General features: G+C 40.9%; 1 pseudogene; it reads left to right on the top strand.

Moving 5' to 3' along the window:
* Positions 1-14,557: 14,557 nt before the first annotated feature.
* Positions 14,558-15,548, top strand: LOC112925237 (glyceraldehyde-3-phosphate dehydrogenase-like; annotated as a pseudogene).
* Positions 15,549-24,848: the final 9,300 nt, after the last annotated feature.

Raw genomic sequence — 24,848 nt, 5'->3', positions numbered from 1 at the left:
CCTGACGTGGGACTGATCCTGGATCTCCAGGATCATGCCCTGGGCTAGAGGCGGCGCTAAACCGCTGAGCCACCCCGGCTACCCTCCAGTCTTTTTTAAAAATAGCTTCCAGGTTTCCAGTCTTGGATAATAAGTTCTTCCTCATTGCTGGATTGTATAGGTAAAATTTCATAGATTTTCTTGTAATATTTTAATTATTTTATTAATTAGAGTTATGTCTTTTATCCACCCCACATGAATTTTTGTCTATGCCTTAGTTGGAGGCCACTTTTATTTTCCAGTCATTTATGCCAGCACTGTTTATTGAATAACCCATTTCTCACACTGAATTAGAGTTTTTTCATATAGTAATTCTCATTCACTGATGCAATTTTTCCTCCTTGTTCTATCCCACTGACCTCTTTTCCATTTTTACACTAACGTCGTCTTTCTTGTTCTGGTGGCAGTGGCTTTACTGTATGAATACCTGGTCTGGTGTGGCCAGCAGGTGCTCGCACAGTTCTGCCTCAGAAAGAACTTGCCATTCACCTGTGAGGAGCTGAGTGAGCTGACAATGCACTTGCTGGAGTCAGGCGGCTAATGACTGTTGCAGCAGAAGTCCTGGGACCTGGCCATTTCTGCCCAGAGAGGGCCCCTACTAATGGCAATATTTTTGCTTTAGACCTCTCCACTGGGTTGGCCAAGACTCTCACATCTGCATGGCAGTGGTGGCTCCTTCTGGCTCTTTCCTTTCACAGGTATCAGATCTGATCTGAGGCCTCGGGCTTCCCCCACCCAACCCTGCTTCCTCCCCTTTACAGGCAGTTCTCTTCCTCTTCAAATTAACCTCTTCACTCCTAACTGTCTCAGCATCTGCTTTCCAAAGACTCACACTGACACCTAAGGCTGATTCTCCTTATCCCCAGCTACACCGCATCTCCTTCTCTTGGCTAGTTTCATCTTTTATTCTTCTATGTTAGCATTATTAGTATATTACAGGATTGTTTCCTTCATAAAAATCATAGGTTGGCATTATAGATTTAATTGCATTACATTTATATATTCATTCGAGGGAAATGGACACAATTTGTAATGAGGGCCCTTGAACAATGCAGGTTTGTGCTGGTGGATCCACTGATATATAGTATTTTTTGATAAATACAGTACTGTAAATGTATTTTCTCCATCTTATGATTTTTCTTTTTTTAAAAAAAATATTTCATTTATTTTTTTCATGAGAGACACACAGAGAGGCAGAGACACAGGCAGAGGGAGAAGCAGGCTCCGTATGAGGAGTGCGATGTAGGACTCGATCCCAGGACCCTGGGATCCCACCACTGAGCCACCCAGGCATCCCTTCTTATGATTTTTCTTAACATTTTCTCTTCTTTAGCTTACTGTATGGTAAGCATACAGTATATAGTACCAATAAAATACAAAACATACGTTAATTGACTGTTTATGTCATTGGCAGGCTTCTGATCAATGGTAGGCTATTGGTAGTTAAGTTTTAAGAGAGCCAAAAGTTATAAATGAATTTTGGACTGTGCAGGGTCAGCGTCCCTAAGCCCCTCTCACTGCTCAAGTTGAAAGGTCAATTGTATATATTTTACTATGTATTTGCTTAGTTTTTCTATCTTTCATGATCACACTATAAACTCCATGTAAGCTACACTGTAAGCTCCATTGTTTATTTTCTTCACCACTCTGTACACAGAGTGCATATCACAGTGCCTGGTACACAGCAGATACTCCATAGATATTTGCTGAATAAATGAAATAACCAACATTCAAGGTTTATCACTTCATAATATGAATAAAGACATTTGAAGGTAGATATGGTATGGTGAGTGGGGTAGTTGTTACTCATCATTTTCTTTGGTAATCAAGTAATATACTACACTTGTTTTATTTTCCATAGCCAATAATTCAATACAAATGGATTTTTTATTTTAAAAAGTCTATTTTAGATATATTATTCAGACATGGAATGTGTTGACCTATTGAAACTATTTATAAATAGCAGATTCCTAGCCTGTTCCACAGGGTGTGCAAATATAGTTGTAACTATATTTTGATATTAGAGAGGTTTATGTGGCATTAAAAGCTACTTGTAAAAGTATTAGAATAAGGATAAAAGCATTAACAAATTCAATTTGGAAGCCAGGAAATATCACTCTGCTTTCTCCCACTATGTCCCCAACTTAGAACAAGAGGAAAGGAAGTGGAACATAGGGAAAGAGCAAGGTTAGACTACATTTCCCTCACTTAGTAGCCAAGTGACCTTGCAAAATTTACCTCTGTGTTTCCAAGCCTCCCTTCTGTAGTATCTGCAGTAACAACGATGTTGGCTTTCACTCTTGTTCTTCATCAGGCAAGCATGCATCCAATTCACCCACACAGGTCTTTTGTTTTGATCCAAAGATACAGGTGCCCAGGTCCCAACTTGGGAGGAGTGCCCAGGAGATTCTGATGTGGACTCTTTCCAGTCAGGAAGGTCTAAGTTATGCTGGAGCAGCAAGAGGATTCCAAATTACTTATGACTTAACACATAAAAGTTTATTTCTTACTCATGTTCCATGTTCCATGTGAGTTGTAATGCAGAGAGAGAGACTCTGCTTCACAATTATTCAGTGCTCAAAATCACACGGACTCTGCTGTCTGGAACATTCTCATTACCACAGCAGGGTCTATTACTTTGCTGTGTAACATGGTAACCACCTCACATAGAAGGCTATTTAAATTAGAATTAAAACTAAATAAAATTTAAGTCAGTCAAAGTAGTCGCATTTCAAGTATCTGAAGCCACATGTGGCTTGTGGTAATTTGATGGGACAGCTCAGCTGTGAAAGATTTTCACTGCAGAAAGATCTGACAAGGCTGGTCCAGTATACAGCGGATCTCTTTTCCCTTGTGCGTCATAATTCTAGTCTTCTACTCCTCCTGCACATAGAAATGCTCTGATGATGGTGCTGGCGATTGTTCACCAGCTTTCCATGATGAAGGGCATTTGCAAGCCAGATATTCCTAAGGCAGAGACTGTAGGTATAGTGCTAGAGGAAGAAGATGTGGGTAGCAAAGTTAATGATTAGGGATAGGTAGAAAAGAATAGATATACACGAAAAAGGGTCATGTGAAAAGGGGTCAAAAGGTGATCCATATGTTTGTAAAAGTAAGCCTATAAAGATTATATATTATGATTAAATAAATTGAGAAGGCAGAGAGGACTGACTTTACATGCTTTTACAAATAGAAATCTTATGCAGAGTAACTGGACTAACTAGCCTGCATCTCTACTGAAAATAGAATAAAAGGTGATGGGATTAAATTTGCGGATGAGGGGGATGCCTGGGTGGCTCAGTGGTTAAGCATCCAACTCTTGATTCCGGCTCTGGGCAAGATTTCAGGGTTGGGCTGTACATTAGGCGTGGAGCTTGCTTGGGATCATCTCTCTCCTTCCACTCCCCCACTCCTCTAAAAAGAAATCTATGGATGAAGAACTTCATGTATATTTATGTACTTTATGTATAGTAATATTTATTTATTTACATATAACTTATTTGTGCATTCAGAATGAAAAATAGCTAACTGAAAATACTCATCTATGGTATTGTAAAATGGAAGCTGTATTATATTTTAAAAAATAATTTTAAAAATATTTTTATTTTATTTTATTCATGAGAGACACACATAAACACACAGAGGCAGAGACACAGGCAGAGGGAGAAGCAGGCTCCATGCAGGGAGCCTGATGTGGGACTCAATCCCGGGTCTCCAGGATCAGGCTCTGGACTGAAGGCAGCGCTAAACCACTGAGCCACTCGGCTACCCTGTATTATATTTTTATATGTAAAATTTTACTGCATGATCTCCCAATGCCTCTTCTAAACTTGTGATTCGATGTGGGGATCCCTTGCATATCCACTGACCTATAAGTCTGTGATTTCTTCAGACAGTGATTCTCAAAGTGTGGCCCACAGACTCCAGGAGGTCTCTAAGGACTTTCAGTCAAAGTATTTTCCTAATAATACTAAAATGTTTTTACCCTTTTAATAGTGTGGACATGTGCACTGAAGGTGCAAAAACAACAGTGGTACAGACGGCTGGCCCTTTAGAACAAGTCCAGGCAGTAGGACAAAACTGTCCTAGCAGCCATGTTCTTCAACACAATGCACTTGGAAGGAAGGAAGGAAGGAAGGAAGGAAGGAAGGAAGGAAGGAAGGAAGGAAGTATCTGCAGTAACTTCAACACAATGCACTTGGAAGGAAGGAAGGAAGAAAGGAGCCTTTGATAGAGCAGTAAAAATTACTAATTTTATTTGCTCTGGGCCTTTAATGTTTTTTAGTATTTTGATGGTGAAATTGGAGGTATGTAAAAAGCACTTTTGCTGCCTACCAGTATACGATAGTTGCCCTGAGGAAAAGCTCCTGTGTGGCCATATGAATTGCAAAGAAAACTAACTGGTTTATGTTTTGGTATATGACTGATCAAGAGATGAACCACACTCACTCAGACCTGGGTTTTGGCAGACTTTTTCTCAAAACCAAATGAAAAGAGCTGGCCACACCAAGGAAAGCTACTTTAATGGAAATTATTTTTGCCAATGATGAAATTCAAGATTTCCAGTTAAAATTAGAGTAATAGAAAACTTGTCTTTGCCACTGTAAGCTTTTCAGCTCTGTAACTCAAAGATTTTGAGTATTTTAATATTAGTGGTTATACTAACAAATGGGAATTTTTGGCATTGTATAATAAATATGTCAACACTTAAAAGACTTGCATAACCCAGGAACCAATATTTTCCAGATGACCAATGCATAATTTTACAATCATAAATTAAGTCATAAGGACAAGCTACAAGCCAATGCAGTATGATGTAAAATAATATAAGAAGTATGATGATATGACTTCAGATTCCACATATAACATTTGTGGAGTTTTGGTGTCATATTAAGAATGTCCAAAATTTTATAGAAAGACCGCTAATATACTCTTCCCTTTCTAACTATATATCTGTATGAGACCTGATCTCTTTGTATTCTTTAACAAAGTAATATGTTGCCACAGATAGAATGCAAAAGCAGAGATGAAAATTCACCTATTTTTACATTAATCTAGACATTAAGGAAAGTTTTAAAAGTGAAAAACAATGCCACTGTCCTTACTAAACATTTTAGTTTTGGAAAAGAGAGCTATTATTAATTTAAAATATGCTATTTATGTGAACATACCATAGATTTATTATTTTTAAAACAACTAAATGTTTTTTAAACATTTATCCTTTAAATTTCTAATAACATAAATAATAGTAGATATAACTGACACAAAATACCTCTTGTTGGGCTCTCAATTATTTTTAAGAGTATGAAGAGGTCATAAAAGCAAAATATTTGAGGATTACTGGCTCAGGACCTACTCTGAACATGATAAAACATAACACCATGGACAGCTCCAACAGCACTAAAAATACTTAAGGTCTACTCTAGTATATAGAATTATAGAATGCCATGTATTCACTCTATAGATCTTTAATCATTGAGGAGCCATGAATTTTTTTTCAGAGAGTTTTAGAAAATATTTAGATTGAACCTAGGGAATATTTATTGTTCTTGATCTGTTCCTTAAAAGTACATTACATTTTTAAATTTTAAAATATTTCATTAAAATTATCTAAAATAAACGGCCAAAATGACACTGTTATCTGATAATATGTTTTATTCCTCATACATATGAATAAAGAATAAGAACATCGTGTTTGAAAGGCTAAGTCATTTGGAAGAACAGTTTCTCCCACGAAAAATAGAATTATATGAGCAGATTCATTAGTTGCTCTTTAGTTGCTACAAAAGTGTTTCCAGGGTAAATTTTCTTGTTGTATGCATTCTTCTATCCTACCACTTATAATAGTTGCTTATTTTTAAAAAATAAAGTCCCTGTCACTTTGTATGTGACATGAAACAACATGCACAGTGACTTGACAGGACAGTTGTTAAATATAAAGTAAGGCACGATAATCAAAGCATCTAAAAATAACTACATAAGTGAGCTTTCTCCCAAACTCTGCAGGCTGCTAAGAGTTTGAGTTATTTCCAGGTGAGAAATGGTTTGAAAGCAAACTGTTTTTTTAAAAAGCAAAAATATTCTACTTTAATAAATTTATTATGTAATATTTAAGAATTTCCCAATACTATTAAATAAGCTGTATATGGGAAATTTCCGTATACATAAATGTCATTAGATAATTATATTCCAAATTTACACCTATTTCTCTTCTTTGAATTACTAATTAAAGTGATCTTTTGTACCCCAAACCAGAGAGATAAAAAATGAAATATGGATATTAATTTTATTATAAACACTTTTATATGTTGGCAACTTTGTTAGCAAGGGGACTGTAATAGGCATCAAATTATATTTATAGCTGAGCAAGTGAGAATGATATTAACATGAAATATGTTGGCTTTTATGACAATCTAACATCGAAGCTTCAAAGAGACACACACAGCTTAGGGAGAAGAATGATCAAATATACTGATGTCATTTCCTTTGGGATTTACTCTATGTCATTTTTGTGGGTTTCTCTTTAGTTCACTGGAAAGACAGGAATATAATATGGAATAAAGGTTTTCAATAATTAGGTTTTGTATTAGAAACATTTTTATTTTCAATTGACATATAGTTAACATGCAATATTATATTCATTCCAGGTATACAGTATTGCAATTTGAGAATGATGTACAAAATCTTCACCATGAGTGTAGTTATCCCCTGTTGCTGTACAGAGTTATTATAATATTATTGACTATTTCCTACACTGCACTTCTCATCCCCTGACATATCTATTTTACTATTGGAAGTTTGTACCTCTTCATCCCTTTCACCTATTTGTATCTATTTAACCATATTTCATACAAAGAATCAAATCTCAACTTGAATGCTTATTAAACAACATTCATAATCACTCCCTAAAGCAGAGAAGTCCATCAACTCCTTCATTTAGTAGAGTAAAAACTACAGTTCGTGGAACCCTCTGTGAGTATTTCGCATTTATGGTCTGTGTTGATCACCGTGCTAGGTATTGCTGGGCAATACTTGCTACGTGTTGAATGCATGATCCTAATCTGCATGAAACCCAGATCAAGTTGAGCAGTAGATGAAGAACATAGAATTACAGAATACAGATAACTTACAAAGTCACTTGGTTCTGCATAGAATTCAGACAAGGAAGAGATCAATTTGGACTATTGGAAACTGTTGAATAAGCTTTATAGATGAAGGAAGTCTGACTTTTACAAGCATTTATTCAATGTGGCAGTTCATGGCAATGTAGAGGTACATAGGGTATCAGCTGTGGCCACTAAAAATTTAGAGTCTGGCAGGAAAGAAAGTCACACAGCAATGCCTTCAATATAATGTTGTGCCTCTAAAAGGAGAATGCAAAGAGGCACTTTGGGGGATTAGCCATGGACAGTTGGCCATGATGCCTGGAGTGAGCTCTGAAGAATGAGGAAAAGTTCACCTGTTAAAGAAAATGGGCAGAGGCTCCAAGCAAAGGGAGCAGCAAGAATAAGGTCACAGAGGTGTGAGATGGCAATTAGTCTGTAGAGAACATAAACTATTTACTATGGAATAAATGTAGGCAAAGGGTGGGGCCAGGTATAAATCTTGTTGGGCAGACAGGTGATCATGGGCAGCAGATCAGTGAGGACCTGGGGTCATGCTGGACATATATCTGGGTCAGGGCTGGGGGATCAAGCCTTTGGAGGATGACAAGGGACTCTTGGTGTGCTAACCTCTCCTTCACCCAGTCATATGCCACACTCACATCTACAGAAGATTCTATTTATCTCAGGCTCTGGGTTGACAGACACCTAGATTGAAGGTCTTGCTGCTATAGATAGGGCGGACCACACAGAGGATGACACAGGAGCAGCTTCTCCAAGTGGGATAAGTGCAAATGCAGAGAGTGCAAAGACCACAGCCTGAGTCTATGCCTCCTCAGGGATAAGGACACAGCTGAACCCATGTTATAGACCCTTGTCACCTGTACTTGAGAATGAGCAGCTTGAACTAAGGCTGTGACACAAGAAAATCGTCTCATTTCAATAATGTCAAGGCTCAAGAATTCTGGTTTGATTGTTTAAACTTGGGGTTAGGGTTGCTTAGACTTTGATTCTGTGTTCTTGGGATATATGTAAATTCAAATCTGATGGTTCTGATGTACCTTCCTTTGGTTCAGTCTCTGGATGCTGCAGAGCAGAGCCAAAAGGTGTGTTGTGAAATGTTGATTCTCCTAGTCTACCGTCTGTGGCCTGCATTATTGCAAAGACATCCTAACTGTCCTCTCTTTTGCAATCCTTGACCCTTTGTAGTCTGTGACAGTTAGTTTTGTGTCACCTTTCCTGGTCCAAGGGATCCCCAGATAGCACCTTGGGTGTGTCTGTACAGGTGTTTCTGGCATTTGATTCGGTGGACTGCATGAGGAGGTCTGCACTCACCAATATAGTGGCATCACCTAACCCACTGGGGACCCGAATGGAACAAAAGGTGAAGGAAGGGTGAATTCCCTCTCTTTTCTTGAACTGAAACATCCATCTTCTCCTACCCTTGGACATCAGAGCTCCTGGTTCTCAGGCCTTTGACCTCAGACCTCAGTTACAGCATCAACTCCCCTGGTTCTTAGACCTTGGGACTTAGAGAATGACACCACCAGCTTTCCTGGTTCTCCAGCTTGCAGATGGCAGATTGTGGGACTTCTAGGCTCCATAATTGTGTGAGCCAATTCCCATAATAACCTTCCTCTTATATCTCTCTAAATATCTAATTGGTTCTGTTTTTCTGGAGAACCCTAATACATAGCCTTTAGAAGAGAAAGTCATCCTTTAAAATGTATATATTGGGCAGCCCCGGTGGCGCAGCGGTTCAGCGCCCCTGCAGCCCGGGGCGTGATCCTGGAGACCTGGGATCGAGTCCCACATCAGGCTCTCTGCATGGAGCCTGCTTCTCCCTCCGCCCCACCCCCCCTGTGTGTGTCTCAATAAATAAATAAAAAATCTTTAAAAAAAATAAAATGTATATGTTTTCTCTCTCCTCTGCTGTCAAACCTGCCTTGGCTTCTCAATCTCACTTACACAAAGTTCCCAGAGTGGCCAATAGAGCTCTCCATCATCTGACCTCTGTTATTTCTCTGGTTCATATCACGCTATTGCCTGCCCTGGTTATTTTGCTCAATTTACAGTGGCTACCATCCTGTTTCTTAAACAAGCTGGATACATTCTTGTCTCCACTTTGCATATGCTTCTGACTTCTGCTTTTAATGCCCTTCTCCCCACAAAACCATTTGACTCATTCCTTCATCTTTTTCAGGTCTTTGTTCAAATATCATTTTCTTGGTGAGGTCTTTGCTGACCACCCTATTTAAAATTGGCCAGCACTACCATTGCTCCACACCCTCATTTTTGGTTTATTGTTTGTCTCCCCTCACCAGGATGTAAACTCTATGAGGGCAGGGATTTTATTTTATTTTTTTGTGGTTATTCACTGCTGAATCATTACTACCTAGAGAACTTGACAGAATGAAAGATTGATAACACTTTTTTGCATGAATGAATAAGTAAAAAATTTTTGGCATAATTGAATAAAGCTCAGTTGGATTTAAAATTCATCATCACAGGAATTTAAAAATTACTTTTGTCAATGTGAGAGCTGTTGTGGTACTTAAATATAATATCAATGCCTTATAAATTTAGAACAATTATAAAAATCAATGGCTTATACATATTTATGACCTAGTTGTTTAAGAAAATTTCTCATCAATGGAGAATGTCAGAATATGAATAAATCATCATTAAAACTTCTTGTCCAGCTGGAAAACAAAGAAAGAGTTGTGAGAGGGGAGGTGGGTGGGGGATGGAGCAAGTGGGTGATGGGCACTAAGGAGCACACTTGATGGGATGGATGAGCACTGGGTGTTATACTGTATGCTGGTAAATTGAATTTAAATAAAAAAATAATAATTAAAAAAATTTCTTGTTCAGGAATAAGATGGAAACATTTCAAGCATAAAACAGATATTAAAATATATATTCATAGAAAGATCATATAAAATTTATCATGAACATTGAAAATATTTTTAAAATATTATTTAAAAATCAAAATTACTTATCTTAATATGCTGTCTTTGCATTTTATCACAACTATATAAAGAACAACTAATATTTTTTCTCAAAGCCCAACATACATCTCCAAATCCTTCCATTTTACTCCTATGCCGTGCAAAATTATGATATACTATATACACTATTAAGTAAATAGGATTAGAAAGCACTGATCTAGAGGGCTCACCATCAACTAATATTCCAAAGTGTGAACGTAGGCTTAAGGGATGGGAACCCAAAATGTTCACACTCTTGGCTATAGGTGAGTTGGGAAGTCTCTTGTGTTGATGCTGAAAAGGTGGGTGGGTTCTCAGCATGAGTTACCTTGAATGCAACAATGAGGAGTTTAGCCTATATTTTACGGGGGTAGAAAAAGTTGTGGCAAATGCTGTTCATAAAACATTAGATCACATCTATAGCATTTCAAGGCCAAATGATATATCAACATATTCATAATGGTCATGATTTGCATAGAATAGGATTTTTTCCTCATTGGTCTCACTCTTTGAGATGTAAGCCCTATTCTACTCTCTGCCCCTATTCTATACTGTGTCACCTCCCACATGAAAATCAACTTGATAGAGATAGTTGTCTCCTTAATTTGTCAAGGAGGCCTTGATTACAGCCTGTTTAAATCTGGAGGGCCAGGTATACAGAAAGCCAAAGCTACTTGTTCTTCTTGAGGATTGTGTTTGGGAAGGAAGATGTTCATGTAAATTCCGCTGTGATTATCAAAGTTCCTGATATTTTGTTTCAGAAAAGGAGAAGAGGCCCTTTCAAGTGGAGCTCATGCCTTCATGATCAGGACATGGCGAAGGAAAGGAGGTGAAAAGAAGTATGGCCTAAATCTTGCAGCACTGAAGAATTCTGTAATTCCTAACACTTGCTGGTGACTTGAGTTATCACCCATGGGTGCAGGGAGTCTGCAAACATCACTCTACCGAGGAAAACACTAGATTTCAGGTACTACAGAGGACGACTAGAAGTGTTGTCCCATCCAAAAGACTTGAAAAGTTTTCAGGAGAGAGTAGTTGCTGGTTATGTATAGGCTGAGCACTCCTGATGAAGGACAATATACCTCAGAGCGGAGCCAGGTGGACATATGATCAAGCTGACTGATTAAATGTTGGCCAATCGTGACCCTGAAACATGTAGGGTGGTCTCAGTGCATATATGAAATCTAAGTCAAAACATCAGTTCACAGTACATAGAGCATGCAATGATCTTGAAAGTGGACCTGAAGATTTAGGTCTTAGATCATATGGAAAGATCTGGAAGGAGGATGATGGCTCCATGGGTCCCACCAGGTGTAGAGCTAGTTGGATTCTCTCCACAGTGCCCCAGTGCCCTGGATTCAGCTCAGGTGGGCCTTTATTTCTGGCCAGGAATCAGGATCAGATCTCATCCAACTTCTGTACTCATTTCAGTGGTTTAGTAAACGTATGTCAGGCATTGTACTAGCTGCTGCGAATGCGAAACATAATGTAGTTTGTGTCCTCTCCAAAACCGACCAGCTGCTGGGATTCTAGCTGACAGGGAACCATGATGGATCCTGCCAGGAATGGTAGCAGTGGGTTGAGTTCTGGAAAGGAATTTGCTCAGCCTCCACTGAGGTATTTTGAGCAGGATCTTGGCCACCTTAATTTGGGTGAGCTTGCCAAGATGTGGATTTGAGGCTCCCCATACACACAGCATGATGACTGTCCACAGCCTACGCCTAGGGCTGTGGTCTTAAGTTGAACTCTGGTGATTAGAACCATGAGGTTTGCTGATAGATAGATTCTTTCCATTCATGCTCTTCAAAATGTCATCGGACTTGAGCCACACTTCTTGAGTAGTATTCCAGAGCCAGTGGTTTAAATATAGCCCAACAGCTAAGGCTGATGAAAAAATTCACCTTAAAGTCACCACAGGTACTCTGAAAGTCTGAGGCTAGCTCACTGTTCCAACATGCCCTGTGCTGTGTGGCTGCTGCTACTCAGAGGACAACTCCTCTGAAATCAAAGTAGGTAGCATTCCCCAAAATAAATTCAAGTCTCCCGACAAAACTGTTGAAAGCAGAGAAAATGATCCCCGAAATATAGCAATGTCTTGCAACATCGCTGCAAAGATGCTGGGAAGTGAAATACAAATCTGGGGACATTTAAATTTAGAATGCATGTGATACTTGCATGGGCTCATCCTGGATCAGATGGAAGATGCATTAAGGAGGCTCTAACATCTAGTACTAGTATTTTCTCTTCTCTGACTTGAGGAATTTCACCATTATTTGGATTACTTTACATAGACGAAGTTATATATCCCTTAAATACAATAGTGCGCTAAGTGTATGCATTTAGGATATAGTTTGGAAATGCACACAGACCTTCTCTGCATAAAAAGGAGTCAAACTTACAAATATACAATTATCTGTGTGCAAAATGAAGACGTTGATAGGAGGACGACTAAATTAATTTTAGTAGACAAGGAAAAAAACGTAATTGGGTGAGTGGTTTTATCAGCCCTCATCTCATTCCTAGAACCAGCTGGATAATCCCGTTCTTCAGTCTGAATTAGGTTTGCTGTTCCCCTCCTCCTTCCACCACACCCAGGAGTTGAGGTGGCGTCCGGTGGTTTGCATCTCTTAGCAACAGCGCAGAAAGAGTGTTTCCATTTTAAATTAATTAATATGCTACCTCAACCCAGTGCTTCTCCTGTTACCAGTTAATTCGGAATATGTTTTGCTGACGTGGCAGAGAAAGCACAGATTCTATTGCAAGAGCAGGATGGGAGGGATGCTCGCTGCACTCACGGGAAACCTGCTTAGTATATGTGGCTGGAGACTGTTTCTTTGGTGAGAGCTAACAGAAGTAAGGGAAGTTTGGCCTCATTAGTGCCATTTGTTTTTTAAAAATGAGGTGTAAAAAAATACCACCTCCTGTCTCCTCTGTCTTTTCAGAAGGGGAGGGAGATCTTTGACCCTTACTATCTTGTCTTGATTCTTGAAAGCTTTATGTATGCTTTAGTTCCTTAACATTTTATTTGCATGAACACGTTCTAAATTCAATCCAAAGGTGAAGGGACCTAGGACCTGGCTGCGACCTAGTATTGAGGAGCAGGATTTTCAAAGGTTTATGATGAGCCTAGGAACAGTAAAGAATGACCTTGAGAAGTTTTGGTGTCATTTTGAAGTGACAACTTCTAGAGTAAGCACAGAGCTGAGACAATTGAGCTGTAAAGACAAGGCTGGGGCAGCCCGGGGTGGCTCAGCGGTTTAGCGCTGCCTTCAGCCCAGGGTGTGATCCTGGAGACTCAGGATCGAGTCCCACGTCGGGCTCCCTGCGTGGAGCCTGCTTTTCCCTCTGTCTTGTGTCTCTGCCTCTCTCTCTGTGTGTGTCTGTCATGAATAAATAAAATCTAAAAAAAAAAAAAAAAACCCTTTCTTTTTCCGTGTAAGTTTAGAAATGTTCATAATAAAAAGTATTTAGAAAAAAAAAAAAAAGACAAGGCTGCCATTAGAACGGAGCCAGTGGGTGCAAACAGGCACTTGTGTATGGTTTAGTTTATTCGGAGTATTCTTCTCTGTGGCAAATTATCCCCAGACACACCCAGAGACAACCTAAGCTCTGCTTTAGTTTTATTTGGGACTATTCAGCCAATCGGGTAGTTTATCACCACCTCCCCTCGCCCACCCAAACCTAGTTACTTTTATTTCTAAAACGTCTGAAATCCAGAACATCAATGTTCCAGAAAAACAAAATGACACAAAAGTTCTTGAGCAACTAAGTGAGCCCACGGAACCTTTAAAGTGATTGCTGTGGAATCAAGTATTAAGGTCATGAAGACCCAGTTGTCCTGCAGAAGAACATTTCTGTGAAAAAAATTCTGTTGAGAGATGCCAGGGGCACAGTAATGAGAGTGGAGAGCCCCTGGGGCCAGATCAGCTGGCTGGTGGGAGTGGAAATCCCTTGTGGGGGTGAGGGGGTGGTGGGGGGAGACCAGGAAAGGTGGGCCACGGGGTTGGGAGGCAGGGTCTCTTACCTTCATAGGGTTTCCATTAGCCCCTGGGCTCCGTGTAAAGGAGTCCCACAGTAAATGAGCAGGGTCTACTTGGGACTGGGGAGAAGAGGGCCGCATAGGCTTGCTTTCCTTGGGCAAACACATCTTTCAAAAGTCTGAGCGTCATAACCAGAGCGGAGTAACTGCTTCCAGTAGGTCAGGTACCATTTGAACCATTTTACATTCCACTGGAATGTGTGTCTCACAGCACACATGAAACTGCCGTTTCTGTCCGTCAGAGCTGGTCAGACAGTCTCACTTGGACACGGTTCGCCAGCACTTTACAGATTTGACAGGCCTGGTAACACCTTGTGCGATGTCCCCACGCTGGTGAGCAGCTCTACAGCTGCAGCGCTCTCACAAGGACAGATGTGCACTCGGGCAAAATGGATATTGTTGCCATCAATGACCCCTTCATTGACCTCAACTACATGGTGTACATGTTCCAGTATGATTCTACTCACAGCAAATCCCACGGCAAGGTCAAAGCTGGGAACGGGAGACTTGTCATCAACTGGAAGTCCATCTCCATCTTCCAGGAGCGAGATCCCGCCAACATCAAATGGGGTGATGCTGGTGCTCAGTATGTTGTGGAGTCCACTGGGGTCTTCACCACCATGGAGATGGCTGGAGCTCACTTGATGGGCGGGGACAAGAGGGTCATCATCTCTGCTCCTTCTGCTGATGCCCCCATGTTTGTGATGGGCATGAACCACGAGAAGTATGAGAACTCCCTCAAGATTGTCAGCAATGCCTCCTGCACCACCAACTGCTTGGCTCCTCTAGCCAAAGTCATCCATGACCACTTCGGCATCGTGGAGGGCCTCATGACCACTGTCCATGCCATCACTGCCACCCAGAAGACTGTGGACGGCCCCTCTGGGAAGCTGTGGCATGACGGCCAAGGGGCTGCCCAGAACATCATCCCTGCTTCCACTGGCGCCGCCGGGGCTGTGGGCAAGGTCATCCCTGAGTTGAACGGGAAGCTCACTGGCATGGCCTTCCGTGTCCCCACCCCCAATGTGTCAGTTGTGGGTCTGACCTGCCGCCTGGAGAAAGCTGCCAAATATGACAACATCAAGAAGGTGGTGAAGTAGGCATCGGAGGGCCCCCTCAAGGGTATCCTGGGCTACACTGAGGACCAGGTTGTCTCCTGTGACTTCAACAGTGACACCCACTCTTCCACCTTCGATGCCGGGGCTGGCATTGCCCTCAATGACCACTTCGTCAAGCTCATTTCCTGGTATGAAAATCAATTCGGCTACAGCAACCGGGTGGTGGACCTCATGGTCCACATGGCCTCCAAGGAGTAAGAGCCTCCTGGACCACCAGCCCCAGTGAGAGCAAGAGGAAGAGTGCAGCCCGGGTGGCTCAGTGGTTTAGTGCCACCTTCAGCCCAGAGTGTGATCCTGGAGACTCGGGATCAAGTCCCACGTCGGGCTCCCTGCATGGAGCCTCCTTCTCCCTCTGCTGTGTCTCTGCCTCTCTCTCTCTCTGTCTTTCATGAATAAAATTTAAAATATCTAAAAAAAAAAAAAAAAAAAAAGAAAGAACAAGAGGAAGAGAGAGGCCCTCAGCTGCTGGGAAGTCCCTGCCCCAACTTAATCCCCCAACACACTGAGAATCTCCTGACCTCCAATTTACATCCCAGACCTCGGGGGAAGGGGAGGGGCTTGGGGAGCCCTACCTTGTCATGTACCATCAATAAAGTATACTATACACCCCCCCCCCCCAAAATCTAAAGGGTGTGCATGCGGGTGTGTGCAGGTGTGTGTGCATAGGGGGAGGGCAATAAGGGCTGCCACTCGTGAGTGGCCTTACATATGGTGGTAGCATTTTTCTTTTGTTGTATCTAGAAGGGCTGGAGTCAGGTGTTCATTCTTTTTTTTTAATATTTTATTTATTCATTCATGATGGACATAGAAAGAGAGAGAGAGGGGGGCAGAGACAGAGGTGGAAGGAGAAGCAGGCTTCATGCTGGGAGTCCGACGTGGGACCCGATCCCGGGGCTCCAGGATCACGCCCTGGGCCAAAGGCAGGCGCTAAACCGCTGAGCCACCCAGGGATCCCCGTGTTCATTCTTTTTAACGCACAGTCCCCGTCATAAATTCCGTAGGCGTCACTGTGGGCATAGCATGGACCCATGCAGCAGAATGACAGCTCGGGATTCGTCATTAGATAAATAACATCTATTTATCATCAAGCCTTAATTGATAGGTACTCAACTGGCCAGGACTCTAGGCTTCTGCATCTCCTTCCTCTTCGCTCCCTGCCAGCTCCCACCTACGAGGAAGGGGGAATGACGAGCAACCACTAATATTAGTTTTAAAGGCCATTTCCACCTGGAGGAGCAAGTGCGTGCAGAGTTCCCGGCCTCTGCCAGTCAGGCCCGACTCCTCTGCCAATCCTGTCTTCTGACCTGTCTGTCGCCAACCTCTGCTGCTGTTCTGACCCACAGCTTCACGTGATCTGACCTGTGACTGTCCCTTAACTCTGGCCCCACCAGCCCGCCAGGAAGTCCAGGCTGGTCCCCCCGTTCCTGGTGGCCCTGGGATCCCGGTGTGCCCCTTTCCTCCACCGACTCCTGTCTGGTGACATGGACCTGTGGGCAACTTGTCCTTTCTCAGAAATGACTAGAAGAAACATGAGAAATGATTTCTACGGAAGGAAGCCAGACTGTGCAAGGATGTCTTCAATCTTAAAGAGAGTTCCTTCTGTTTTAGAATCTCAGAACACCCCAATCAATACTGAAAACACCCAAAGCTGGCCAGCTTTGCACAAGTGCCCCGATAATGCTTTCCAAACGTTAAATGCGAGAGGTGGTGTCGTGCTGCATGCTTCTGGGGGATCATCCCCGTTTCCATTCACAGGAAACTCCTCTTCACCTTAAATCCAAGCTTTTAAAAATTCAGATTGCACCTGAAGGGAGTTTTGCATTACATTTTTATGAGAAAGTCACATACCAGACAGGCTGTTACAAGGAATTTCTTCCCAAAAGCAACTTTCAGACTCTGAGGTCGTGTCCGTTTCCTTCAACTCCTGTACGGGGACAAGAAACATTATACGAAGACTCTGAGACGTGGGAAAATCTGGAAAGGGTGTTTTGAATCATCAAAGTAGGAGCTGTTCATAGTATCACCAGCATCAGTCTTTACACATGGTTAGGTCACATATGAACTCTACTAATCTGACTACTTCCCAGCAATTTCTGATAATTGAGAGGTTTAATCCAAAAAACCAAAAAATTCCACTGAACTCCTCCTTCTGCCTTTTCCAACAGCTCAGATTATTCTCCTCACACTTGAAGAATCTGCTCTTCCGCTTTTGAACTTTCCTCACATGTCACTTAGATGATACAAATCTGGAATTACACAACAGGAAGAGCACCTTGATGAGAAACCCAACCCATTGCCAAACCGCTTGCAGGAGACCATCAGCAAAGCTGACATTTGCTCTCCGTCTTGTCTTCCCTTCACCATCTGGGGAGGGGAGGCTCCCGGCACCTGCAGCACCTGCTCCAGGTCCTCACAGCCCTTCCCTCGCCCCGCCCTCCCCACTGTGGTCCTGTCTGGTCCTGTCATCCGACTTCAGACCCGGTTCCTCTAGTAGAAGGGTCTGCAATCGAGCTGCAGGTGGCGTGGTGACCCTCAGTCATCCGCTGGCCTGCTTCTCCCGGGATCTTTCCCTTATACTTCTGCTTGTCTCTCTAAATTATCAGTGAGGTTCATGCTCCTGCAGTTACCAGAGCAGGGGAGGGGGCTGGCAGGTGGCGGCTGTTTGGAGTCAAGGCGTGCCTTCCTAGGGGAGAGGCTTCTGTTTTCTGAGAGTCCTGCTCCTCCCCCCACCACCACCTCCTTTGTCCGGTGTCTGGTGGACACTACACCTCCTGTAGGAATTGATTCTGGCCTCGCCTCCTATATCCCACTCAGGGGACTCTCTCTTCTGGGTTCCTCATTTCCCCACACCACTCATCTCCCCTCACATGCTGTTGCATTTTGGTTGGTCTGCCTGCATGCATCTTTATGAATGGCTTTGCATGGTTGTGATTGGTTCTTCTCCAGCCCTGCTCATTTCAAGGCATTTGGAAGAGCGGGCATGTAAGGCCTGTCTTGGGTGATGGCAACAAACAAACGCTGAAGCACTTTTGGGAGCCTCACTACAGTATTCATTATTATTGGTGCATCCGTGGAAACTTTCGACTGTCACTTGGGTTATTCTGATCGATGTTTACAAGGCCATTCCTCCCATGCCTTTAAGATACAACTCCTTTTCCCAGTGCCGTTATTTCCATCCTAACTAGTGGCACTGCCAGTTGTTGCTTTTGTCATATTGCTGTCCTTGGTCTCTCAGTGTTCCCAGGAATCCCTCCACTTTCTCTCAGCCTCCCAAAATGAGGGAGAGAACTATATTGCCCTGCACTTCTTGAGCACTAGAAGCATCCCATGGGTGACTTTCAGAATGTGGTCTCCATAAATCCCCATGATAATTTGTATGGAGTTAATTTCCTTTTATCAACAATGAATCACAGTAGGTTAAGAGACTTGCTGCCCAGCAATTCGTGGTCCTAAGTCATTGTTCTTTCCTCCAGACCAGTAGTTCTCAAAGTGTGCACTCCAGACCAGTGGCATCAGCAGCACCTGAGAACTTGCTAGTAATGCTAATTCTCAGAACCTGCTCCAGACATATGGAATCAGAAACACTGGCAGTGGGGCCCAGGGTTTCGATGTGTCCTCCATGTATTCTGATGCACACTTAGGTTTGAGAGCTGCTTCCTGAGGGCAGTGAGTCTCCACACTGGCTGTATGTTAGATTAGTGATGAGTTTTATTTTATTTATTTATTATTTTTTTATAGTGATGAGTTTTAAAAAAAAGTAATGCTGAGGCCCTGCCTCCAGACCAATTAGCTCAGAATCTTCAGAGGCTCAGACTTCAGTATCATTTAAAAAAAAAATCCCAAGGGAGTATAATGTGCTACTAGACTTAAAACCCATGGCTCTGGATGATGCAGAGTCTCTGTTGCCTATGAATTCTTTATAACTCCTCAAGAAGCATCCCCAGGAGAGGTATGACACGAACCTAGTCAAGACACAAATGTTCGTTTGAATTGTGGAATGCTGTGACCTCTTACTCTGTGTTCAGACAAAAACTATCCAGTAGATCTAAAACCCAGGAAATAGAAAATTAATACAGCTAATCCACAAATACACACATGCCTATAGAGATGCATACTTCACCCAACAAGCAGTGTAATATTCATAAGAACTTGCACGTTTAGGTTTTAGACTCAATGCACACTTACTGTATGCTTAATATTGCTAGGCGTTGGGCTAGCTGCTTCATATTCACAGTTTCATTGACAATATTAGCTAAATCCTCCCCGTAGAAAAGCATAAACCACCTACATGAGGTAATTGTATATAGGTGTTCGGTTTGTGCCCCCTTCAATTCTCAGTGAAAATTGGCTCTGATACAGGAAAGGATCCTAGCTGTGGTCACTCACATCACTTGAATCATAACAACAAAAGGATTTTGCAGGCCCTTTCCCCAAGCTGGACATTTTTTTTTTCTCAGAGGCAATTAGCTATTTCTGAGGTAAACCAGTTTGGATTCTCATGTACAGAATAAGTGGTACACAGCGTTGAGGGGAGAAAAGACAGGGGAAAAATAAGTCACTTCAAATGGAGTTCATTTCATATTTTACAAAGAACTTTCTCATACATTCCTATTTGGTCATATACCTTCTTGTGGAACTACAGAGTTTTCACCTACAACCTTCATTGCTGGCTATTGTTCCCTTTATAACCAAGATTAAACTGAGGCTCACAGTGTCTAAGTCACTTATGGTGACAAAAGTGAGCAAGGCATGGGATTGCTGAGGCCAGGGTCTTTTTTTATTGATTTTTAATTTTTTTTTTTTATTTTTAGGCCATGCTTAAAGACGGGGCTAGTGACAGCCAGCTTTATGCAGAGGGAAGCATTATCTTTCAATTATACTTGGAAGCACTGAAAATTACTAAACTACTGCCCTTTAAAAGCAAATATGCTGCCTACACTGCTAATGCGCATCCAAGGCAAAGTTTATTCATTTGGAAAGATCCAGCATCAAATGTTACTATAAATAACCTCATTATCTGTAATAGAAACTCATCTGTCACCATTCTAATTACAATGTGACTTAAAGAAGTCAGTATTTAACAAAGGCATTTGTAACATTTGGTGATTGTAATAATGGCCTTGAAGTTCCAGTGAAAAGTCACTTTTCCAAATTTCTTCTCATTTACGTATCTTTCACTCCCCATTATTCTCAAGCTTTAAATAAAATGATTGATATTGTTTCATAAACTGTTTTAAAAATATGTAATAATGGTGACAGATATTCCATGAGACTGGAAAAAGAACAGCACAAGGAAAAAAGAAAAATCACTCTATGCTCTGCCTTCAGAGACAGAAAGTCACTGCTACCATTTTGGTATGCATTTTCTAGGTGTAAATATTCTTACTTACTTAACACTATAATCTATACACTGTTTTATCCACTTTTACACTTAACATATTAGGATAATCTCCTCTCTGAGGTTCATATTTTACAATTTCATCTGGTCACACGGTACTCCATCTTATGTCATTTCCATTATTTACTCACAAATTTCCCACTGCTAGTATTTACTATTTAAACATTTTCATTTTTTTTTTAATGAGCAACACTGAGTTTAACATCCTTGCACATCAGTTCCTGTACAACTGTCTTATTTAGGAAAAATCCCCAAAAGTGGATTTGCTGGGTCAAAAGCTTTGTAAAAAATTTAGGAATAGGTTTTATTGATCCTACTCCAGACAATTACCAACGTACACTCCCACCAGAAGTGGCTTTTGCTTTGCATCCTCACCAAGCCTAGAATTAAAATGATGCCTTGGCCAACTGATTGTTGGAAAATTATACTGTGTAAATGTGAACTTCTTTGTCATTGCTTATTTTCAGTGACCATTTTGACTCAGTAGTATTCAAGGGGAATAAGCCTGAAATTCAGCCAAAAATATTCTAGCTCCCCCTGGTAGCATCGGGTGCTCTATATACTATCTTGGCTGATAAGTTCTTCCTTAAGCCTGCAATACAAGAACCTGGCCAATCTCATAAAAGATTACATTTATCTCAAGGTAACATGACAGACTATTGTGTGTGCTTGTGCGTGTGTTAGTAACCACACTCATCAGGGAGCATTAGCTCCTTTCCTTAACCCTTCTTCAGGGTTCATCAGCTCTGATAAGAAACTATTTGTCAAAATGAAATGCCATTTTTGAGAATACAACTGTACATGCACCAATGGCCTGCCACAAAATGTAGTTTTTAAAAATGAGTAATCCAACTTCACTTAATGAGTAAATGCTCATTAAAACATGAGACCACCTCTATAGCAATCCCAGACAGACACTTCTAACCACTGGTTAATTCACTGTAGTGCAAAAGATAGAAAAGCATTTAATGGAAGGTACATATAACCCTCATTTACAATGCAGGAGTAATTTTGGATCCGTGTTCCAGAGTCTATGTTAATTTCCTAAAAATTGCTAGGGTTGATATTAATAGCCTAGTAGATGTACTAGAAAGAAGCAAAATTGAAATGGGTTATTGCAATTGTAAAATAAAGGGGGGTGCTGAGTTATCTTACAAGGTATGTGATCTAACTCACTGTGCCCAAGCAGAAGGGACATGGGGGCTCTGTAAAATCTGAAAAGTATATTAAGAAGGGGTTGGAAAAATCTTCTGGGGGAGTGAAACTGCATGAAATCCCCACATTGTTGGCATTGCCCTCAACTTTCTTGCTGGGGCAGTGGACATGCCACCAGCAATGCAGGTCAATCCATCAATGTCAACACTAAGGAAGGAGCAAGGTGTTCACACGAGCTGAGGAGACTCACCACCCAGGCTGAGCTCCATTGGAAAGCAGGGAGTACTCTACCTAAAGGAAGGCTATTCTCTGGACCTAGAAATTCACTCTATGACTCCAGAGAAAGTATCCTACAGATTGTTCTAAGCTTGGTAACTCCATCAATAATGTTTCTTCAGATCCTTGGGTGATCAACATGAAAATGCTGGTTACCAATGGCTGCACCATATTGCCTTTAGGTTTGCAAGCTGTTTTTCTGCTCATTTGAGAGAACCATGGATTCTTGTTTTCTTACAACCTCAATCTCAGAACAAACTGAGAGGCATGTGTTTCTTTTCAAAGAAAGTGTTTCTTTTCTTTTTCAAAGAACTAAATGGAATTCTTCAGTCTCTGAAAATGTAATCTCCAGGATCTTTTTCACACTTAATGCAATGCTACATTTTTTGTATTAGTAAAGGCTAAAAAATGTCCTGAGATTACCTGAGAGCTTAGTGTGAGCATAAGCCAATTTTATACATTTGTAGAATCTAGCTTTAAAATTGCTGAGTTAGGGAATGTTAGTGATTAATAATTTCCCAATCTAAAATTTAAATTTGTTGGTGCTGTCCACAGAACCCCATGACTTGCTTCTAATCAACAGAATATGGCAAAGTAATGGGAAGTCACCTCTTTCATTATGTTACATTATAGAAGACTGTCTTGCTAGCAGACATACTCTAGGGTCTCTTCCTTCATTTCTGGTTTCAAAAAAGCAAGCTTCCAAGGCTCCCACAATCACAAGAAAATGAATTCTGCAAACAACTATAGAGAGTTGGAGGTGGATCCTTCCCCAGTCAAGCTAGCAGATGAGACCCCAGCCCTGGCTGACACTTTGCAGCCTTTTGGAGAAACCAGTAAGACCATGCCCAGACTCTTGACCCACAGAAACTGAGATATAATAAATGCATGTTGTTTTAAGCTTCTAATTGTGTGGTAATTTGTTATGCAGCAGTAAAAGAAAATACTAGATGGTACTAGATGTGCAGCACTGCTGTCATAAATACCCAAGTATGTGGGAGTGGTTTTGGAACCCCCACGTAACAGCAGGTGCAGGCTGGAAAAATTATGAATATAACAGAAGGAAAAGAAAGCTGAAAATGTATAACTTCTCTGATAATATATAATTTTATAAAAATGAATAAGCACTTAATGCTGGGGAGAGAGAAACATGAAGACACTAGGTTTAGATTAAAACTGTGAATATGAAAAAAAACCTGAATATGGACAGCACAGTGACTATAGTTAACACAATATTGCATATTTGACAGTTGCTACAACAGTAAAATCTTAAAAGTTCACATCACAAGAAAAAAATTCTGTCACTATGTACAGTGATGGATGTTAACTACTTACATTTCACAATATATATAAACACTGAATCATTAGGCTGTATACCTGAAACCAACATGTTATATGTCATTTATACTTCAATAAAAAAATAAGTACACATGGGTACAACTTGATGGATATAAACTAAACAGATTGGGTACAGTCAACCTTGGGAGGCTCCTGACCATTTTCATATCAAAAAAGTGTTAATTTTTCTCCATTTAAAAAAATTCTCAAATTAAAAATATTTAATTCCAGTTTAGTTAACATACAGTGTTAGTTTCAGCTGTACAATATAGTGATTCCACAATTTCATACATTACTCAGTGCTTATCATGTTATGTGAACTCTTAATCCACTTCACCTATTTCACCCATCCCCTCACTCATCTCCGTTCCCTTAACCACCAGTTTAGTTTGTTCTCAATAGTTAAAAGTCTGGTTTTTTTTTGGTTTCTTTTTTTCTTTGTTAATTTCTTAAATTCCAAACATGCATGAAATCATATGGTGTTTTTCTCTGATTTATTTCACTTAGCATTCTACTCTCTAACTCCATCTATGTTGCTGCAAATGGCAAGAATTCATTCTTTTTTTATGGCTGAGTATTGTTTTATTATATATGTTATATTCCATTACATATAATTCCAATATATTCAATATATACATATGCACACATACCACGTATTTATCCATTCATCTATCAATGGATACTTGGGCTGATTCCATAATTTGGCTATTACAAGTAATCCTGCAATAATCATAGAGGTGCATATATACTTTCAAATTAGTGTTTTTGTATTTTTGGGTAAATATCCAGTAATGTGATTACTGAGTCATAGGGTAGTTCTAATTTTAATTTTTGAGGACACTCCATACTGTTTTCCACAGTGGCTGCCCCAGTTTGCATTCCCACCAAGTGCATGAGGGCTCCTTTTTCTCCATATTCTTGCCAATACCTGTTGTTTCTTGTGTTGTTTCAGCCATTCTGACAGGTGTGTGGTAATATCTCATTGTAGTTTTGATTTGCATTTCCCTAATGATGAGTGATGTTGAACATCTTTTCATGTGTCTGTTGGCCATCTGTTTTTCTATTTATTTATTTATTTATTTATTTATTTATTTATTTATTTATTTAATTTATTTATTTGAGAGAGAGAGAGAGAGAGAGAGAGGCAGAGACACAGGCAGAGGGAGAAGCAGGCTCCATGCCAGGAGCCCGATGCGGGACTCGATCCTGGGACTCCAGGATTGCACCCTGGGCCGAAGGCAGGTGCTAAACCGCTGAGCCACCCAGGGATCCCCTCATCTGTAAGTCTTTAGAGAAGTGTCTGTTTGTATCTTCTGCCCATTTTTAAATTGGACTTTTGGGGGTTTTTTTGGTGTTGATTTGTATCATTTCTTTACATATTTCAAATACTAG

Source organism: Vulpes vulpes, chromosome 13 (assembly GCF_048418805.1).
Source record: "Vulpes vulpes isolate BD-2025 chromosome 13, VulVul3, whole genome shotgun sequence".
NCBI lineage: Eukaryota > Metazoa > Chordata > Mammalia > Carnivora > Canidae > Vulpes > Vulpes vulpes.
This window is presented reverse-complemented; position numbering and strand designations above follow the sequence as displayed.